The following is a 6,850-nucleotide window of genomic DNA, read 5'->3' as shown; positions in this document are numbered from 1 at the left end:
CGTCAGAGGTGCAATTTCGGAAAAACATTTAACAGGCCTGCAAGGCACGTAACCTTATGACACAATCGCACGGCGACTACGTGGGGTTGGTCTCTCTGACTGACGACCAATACGTTGTCCTCAATGGTGAGTGTATCATCTGGAGTGCCCCAGGGAAGTGTGGTAGGTCCGCTGTTGTTTTCTATCTACATAAATGATGTTTTGGATAGGGTGGATAGCAATGTGCGTCTGTTTGCTGATGATGCTGTGGTGTACGGGAGGGTGTCGTCGTTGAGTGACTGTAGGAGGATACAAGATGACTTGGACAGGATTTGTGATTGGTGTAAAGAATGTCAGCTAACTCTAAATATAGATAAATGTAAATTAATGCAGATGAATAGGAAAAAGAATCCTGTAATGTTTGAATACTCCATTAGTAGTGTAGCGCTTGACACAGTCACATCGATTAAATATTTTGGCGTAACATTGTAGAGCGATATGAAGTGGGGCAAGCATGTAATGGCAGTTGTGGGGAAGGCGGGTGTTTATCTTCGGTTCATTGGTAGAATTTTGGGAAGATGTGGTTCATCTGTAAAGGAGACCGCTTATAAAACACTAATACTTCCTATTCTTGAGTACTGCTCGAGCGTTTGGGATCCCTATCAGGTCGGATTGAGGGAGGACATAGAAGCAATTCAGAGGCGGGCTGCTAGATTTGTTACTGGTAGGTTTGATCATCACGCGAGTGTTACGGAAATGCTTCAGGAACTCGGGTGGGGGTCTGTAGAGGTAAGGAGGCGTTCTTTTCGTGAATCGCTACTGAGGAAATTTAGAGAACTAGCATTTGAGGCTGACTGCAGTACAATTTTACTGCCGCCAACTTACATTTCGCGGAAAGACCACAAAGATAAGATAAGAGAGATTAGGTCTCGTACAGAGGCATATAGGCAGTCATTTTTCCCTGGTTCTGTTTGGGAGTGAACAAGGAGAGAAGATGCTACTTGTGGTACGAGGTACCCTCCGCCACGCACCGTATGGTGGATACCGGAGTATGTATGTAGATGTAGATGTGGCGTTGTGTTCCATTGACATGCGCAAATCGGAGGCATCGTTTGTGGTGATGCCAACAGCATAGGGAATCGACCACGGACGAGTGCAGTCCATGCTCTTTTCTGAAGAGTACAGATTCAGTCTGAGCAGTGATTCTGGACTTGGCGAGAGGTAAAAACACGCAGAGCATCCAGGAATTTTGCCGAACGTGTCTGGTTTGGAGGTTCAAGTGTTAAGGGTGGAGAGCCATAACGTTGCATGGCTGTACTGACCTCCAAATCTTTGAACACGGTACACTGGTACACTCACTGCTCAACATTATCGTGACACTGTATTCCTTCCAGATGTGCGTCTTTGAGTGAAATCGGCTCTAGCTTCATTTTTGCGGATGACCTCGCCAAACAGCGCATGTGGAGGAACTCTTGCAATGAGAGGATACTCGGAGAACGGACTGGTATGCCCGTTCCCCTACTTAAACCCCATGGGGCACATGCGGGATGCGCTGGGGAGACGTACTGCGGCAGTTGTCAGCCTCGCTGGGAGAACAAAAAATGGCTCTGAGCGCTATGGAACTTAACATCTGAGTCCATCAGTCCCCTAGAACTTAGAACTACTTAAACCTAACTAACCTAAGGACATCACACACATCCATGTCCGAGGTAGGATTCGAACCTGAGACCGTAGCAGCGGAGCGTTTCCGGATTGAAGCGCCTAGAACCGCTCGGCCACCCGGTCGGCTTGGGAGAATAACGGTACGCTTTACCACAGGAACTCCTTACCAACGTTGTGGCCAACATGGGAACACGTTTTCAGAGCAAGCATTGCCATTCGTGGTGATCACACATCCTATCAAGAACCACGTGCCGCCTTTTGTAATGTGCAGTGGAACATCGCGAATTGCGCTTACTTCAGTGTAATTATTGTCTTTGGATAAGAGTGCCATTTCTGTTGGTCTCATTGCATGTTTCTTTTAGTTACCCTTTGTACTATACTGTAGCAGTTCTTTCTACACTCCTGGAAATGGAAAAAAGAACACATTGACACCGGTGTGTCAGACCCACCATACTTGCTCCGGACACTGCGAGAGGGCTGTACAAGCAATGATAACACGCACGGCACAGCGGACACACCAGGAACCGCGGTGTTGGCCGTCGAATGGCGCTAGCTGCGCAGCATTTGTGCACCGCCGCCGTCAGTGTCAGCCAGTTTGCCGTGGAATACGGAGCTCCATCGCAGTCTTTAACACTGGTAGCATGCCGCGACAGCGTGGACGTGAACCGTATGTGCAGTTGACGGACTTTGAGCGAGGGCGTATAGTGGGCATGCGGGAGGCCGGGTGGACGTACCGCCGAATTGCTTAACACGTGGGGCGTGAGGTCTCCACAGTACATCGATGTTGTCGCCAGTGGTCGGCGGAAGGTGCACGTGCCCGTCGACCTGGGACCGGACCGGACCGCAGCGACGCACGGATGCACGCCAAGACTGTAGGATCCTACACAGTGCCGTAGGGGACCGCACCGCCACTTCCCAGCAAATTAGGGACACTGTTGCTCCTGGGGTATCGGCGAGGACCATTCGCAACCGTCTCCATGAAGCTGGGCTACGGTCACGCACACCGTTAGGCCGTCTTCCGCTCACGCCCCAACATCGTGCAGCCCGCCTCCAGTGGTGTCGCGACAGGCGTGAATGGAGGGACGAATGGAGACGTGTCGTCTTCAGCGATGAGAGTCGCTTCTGCCTTGGTGCCAATGATGGTCGTATGCGTGTTTGGCGCCGTGCAGGTGAGCGCCACAATCAGGACTGCATACGACCGAGGCGCACAGGGCCAACACCCGGCATCATGGTGTGGGGAGCGATCTCCTACACTGGCCGTACACCACTGGTGATCGTCGAGGGGACACTGAATAGTGCACGGTACATCCAAACCGTCATCTACATCTACATCTACATCTACATTTATACTCCGCAAGCCACCCAACGGTGTGTGGCGGAGGGCACTTTACGTGCCACTGTCATTACCTCCCTTTCCTGTTCCAGTCGCGTATGGTTCGCGGGAAGAACGACTGTCTGAAAGCCTCTGTGCGCGCTCTAATCTCTCTAATTTTACATTCGTGATCTCCTCGGGAGGTATAAGTAGGGGGAAGCAATATATTCGATACCTCATCCAGAAACGCACCCTCTCGAAACCTGGCGAGCAAGCTACACCGCGATGCAGAGCGCCTCTCTTGCAGAGTCCGCCACTTGAGTTTGTTAAACATCTCCGTAACGCTATCACGGTTACCAAATAACCCTGTGAGGAAACGCGCCGCTCTTCTTTGAATCTTCTCTATCTCCTCCGTCAACCCGATCTGGTACGGATCCCACACTGATGAGCAATACTCAAGTATAGGTCGAACGAGTGCTTTGTAAGCCACCTCCTTTGTTGATGGACTACATTTTCTAAGGACTCTCCCAATGAATCTCAACCTGGTACCCGCCTTACCAACAATTAATTTTATATGATCATTCCACTTCAAATCGTTTCGCACGCATACTCCCAGATATTTTACAGAAGTAACTGCTACCAGTGTTTGTTCCGCTATCATATAATCATACAATAAAGGATCCTTCTTTCTATGTATTCGCAATACATTACATTTGTCTATGTTAAGGGTCAGTTGCCACTCCCTGCACCAAGTGCCTATCCGCTGCAGATCTTCCTGCATTTCGCTACAATTTTCTAATGCTGCAACATCTCTGTATACTACAGCATCATCCGCGAAAAGCCGCATGGAACTTCCGACACTATCTACTAGGTCATTTATATATATTGTGAAAAGCAATGGTCCCATAACACTCCCCTGTGGCACACCAGAGGTTACTCTAACGTCTGCAGACGTCTCTCCGTTGATAACAACATGCTGTGTTCTGTTTGCTAAAAACTCTTCAATCCAGCCACACAGCTGGTCTGATATTCCGTAGGCTCTTACTTTGTTTATCAGGCGACAGTGCGGAACTGTATCGAACGCCTTCCGGAAGTCATCGAACCCATCGTTCTACCATTCCTAGACCGGCTAGGGAACTTGCTGTTCCAACAGGACAATGCACGTCCGCATGTATCCCGTGCCACCCAACGTGCTCTAGAAGGTGTAAGTCAACTACCCTGGCCAGCAAGATCTCCGGATCTGTCCCCCATTGAGCATATTTGGGACTGGATGAAGCGTCGTCTCACGCGGTCTGCACGTCCAGCACGAACACTGGTCCAACTGAGGCGCCAGGTGGAAATGGCATGGCAAGCCGTTCCACAGGACTACATCCAGCATCTCTACGATCGTCTCCATGGGAGAATAGCAGCCTGCATTGCTGCGAAAGGTGGATATACACTGTACTAGTGCCGACATTGTGCATGCTCTGTTGCCTGTGTCTATGTGCCTGTGGTTCTGTCAGTGTGATCATGTGATGTATCTGACCCCAGGAATGTGTCAATAAAGTTTCCCCTTCCTGGGACAATGAATTCACGTTGTTCTTATTTCAATTTCCAGGAGTGTATGTATGTCCAAGTTCCATCCAGCTATGTGACTTGACAGTGACAAATCATGCGGAAGTTGCTTTCGTCCTTACGCTTTGTACACCAGTGTATCTACTTAGAATTGTTTCAGTGGATGTCAGTGTGACACCCGTCTTTGGTGCACTTATGTACTCTTATGCAGCCATTCCTATTTAAATCGCTCATGACACGTATCCCAAGACATTTTTTCGTTGTACGTAGAAGTGATACCTCGGCGATGGTTATACCAAACAATAAAAAGTATTCCCGCTTATTTTCGTAAAGTACGATGCATTTGTTTCCGTTAATGGTCACTTGTCGTTATCTGCACTGAGCATCGATTCAATGCAGGTCTTTCAATTTACTAGTGTTGCAGCATCCATATAGGCAGCAGTGTAGTTCGCAAACAGCCTCACTTAGCTTCCAATACTATTCAGTAGGTAATTTATGCATGGTGCATTATAATTAATTGGAAAAATGATATTTCTGACAATATACAATATTACAAGCAAAAACTTTCCAGTAAACATGTGCCCGCAAATGAGGCGTTTTCGAGGTACTGTGAATGTGTGATTATGAACCGCAACTGGAAAAAAAACACCTCGCCTCGCACTACGAAATAATTATCCAAATGGTATGGAAATCGGTAGATGTGATGTACATGTACGGACAAGCAAATGATTACAATTTGCGGAAAAATTGACGATTTATTGAAGGTAAACCACTTCGTCTACAGGCCACAAGTAGCCCATCGGGACCATCCGACCGCCGTTTCATCCTCAGAGGAGGATGCGGATAGGAGGGGCGTGGGGTCAGCACACCGCTCTCCCGGTCGTTATGATGGTATTCTTGACCGAAGCCGCTACTATTTGGTCGAGTAGCTCCTCAATTAGCATAACGAGACTGAGTGCACCCCAAAAAATGGCAACAGCGCATGGCGGCCCGGATGGTCACCCATCCAAGCGCCGTCCACGCCCGACAGCGCTTAACTTCGGTGATCTCACGGGAACCGGTGCAACCACTGCGGCAAGGCCGTTGCCACATCGAAGGTAAAGAGCGTCACAAACTGAACAAGTCAATAACGCGTTAGCCCACTTACGTGGATGTCCTCCTGAGGGACAGCGTGACAAATTCTGTCCAATTGGCGCGTTAGAGCGTCAAAATACCTGGCTGGTTGGGCGGAGGGAGGGGGGGGGGGGGGGAGGGGCACTGCCCACAAAGCTCCAGTTTGGGAGAGATCCGGCGACCATACTGGCCAGATCCGGCGACCATACTGGCCAAGGCGTGGTTTGCCACGAAGGGGCATACAATATCGTCGATGTACCACTGTGCTGTAGAAGTGCCGTGGATGACAACCAAAAGGGTTCTGCTATGAAAAGAAATTGCGCGCTACACCACCACTCGAAGTCGTCACGCGATATGGCACCCGACAATCGGGTTTGTATTTTACCACTGCCTGGGGCGTCTCCAGACGCATCTTCGCTGGGCAGTGGGGCTCAGTTCCAAGCGAGATTCTTCACTGAAGATAATTCTACTCCAGTCGATGAGATTCCAGACTGAAGACGTTTCCGGAAACGCCTCGGAAAGCGGTGGGACACCAACCCGACTGCCAGCCGCTGTACAACCCGATAGCCAGGAGTGATGATCTGGGGTGCCATCTCTTTCCACAGCGGACCCATTTGGTTGTCATCCGCGGTACCGCTACAGCACAGCTGTACGTCGACTATATTCTATGCCCCGTTCTGCTGCCTTTCATGGCAAGCCATTCTGAGCTTACATTTCAGCAAGACAATGCCGCCTGCAATCGGCGCGAGTTTCTGCCCTTTGTCTTCGTGGTTGCCAAATCGTACCTTGACCCGCAAGGTCGCCGGATCTCCCTCCAGTTGAGAACGTTAGGAGCATTGTGGGCACCGTCCCCCAAACAGCCAGGAATTCTGATGATCTGCCGCACCAGATTTTGGCACGATGTCTTCAGGGGGATATCCAACAACTCTATCACTCAATACCAAGGCGAATAAATGCTTGCATAACGACCAGGCATTACTGGCTTACTCAATTTGTGAAGCATTTTCTCTTGAATAAATCATTCAGTTTCTCTGAAATGGTACTTCTTTGTTTGTATATGTACACCACATCTTCCGATTTTCGTCCCATTCAGACGATTCCTTCGTTGCGTCGTTTTTGTTTTTTCTTAGAATACATTGTCCTACTTTAGTTAGCATAGATGAATTTTAAATATAATCTTTTTGTTTAAGACCACATATAACTGGGCTTCAACTATCAAGAAATACAATA

The 6,850-nt window shown here is 49.1% G+C and overlaps 1 pseudogene; it reads right to left on the bottom strand.

Annotated features, from left to right (window-relative positions):
- Nucleotides 1–5,477: 5,477 nt before the first annotated feature.
- LOC126102314 (5S ribosomal RNA) lies at nucleotides 5,478–5,595 on the bottom strand (annotated as a pseudogene).
- Nucleotides 5,596–6,850: the final 1,255 nt, after the last annotated feature.

The sequence above is a fragment of the Schistocerca cancellata genome, chromosome 9, assembly GCF_023864275.1.
Source record: "Schistocerca cancellata isolate TAMUIC-IGC-003103 chromosome 9, iqSchCanc2.1, whole genome shotgun sequence".
Classification (NCBI taxonomy): domain Eukaryota; kingdom Metazoa; phylum Arthropoda; class Insecta; order Orthoptera; family Acrididae; genus Schistocerca; species Schistocerca cancellata.
This window is presented reverse-complemented; position numbering and strand designations above follow the sequence as displayed.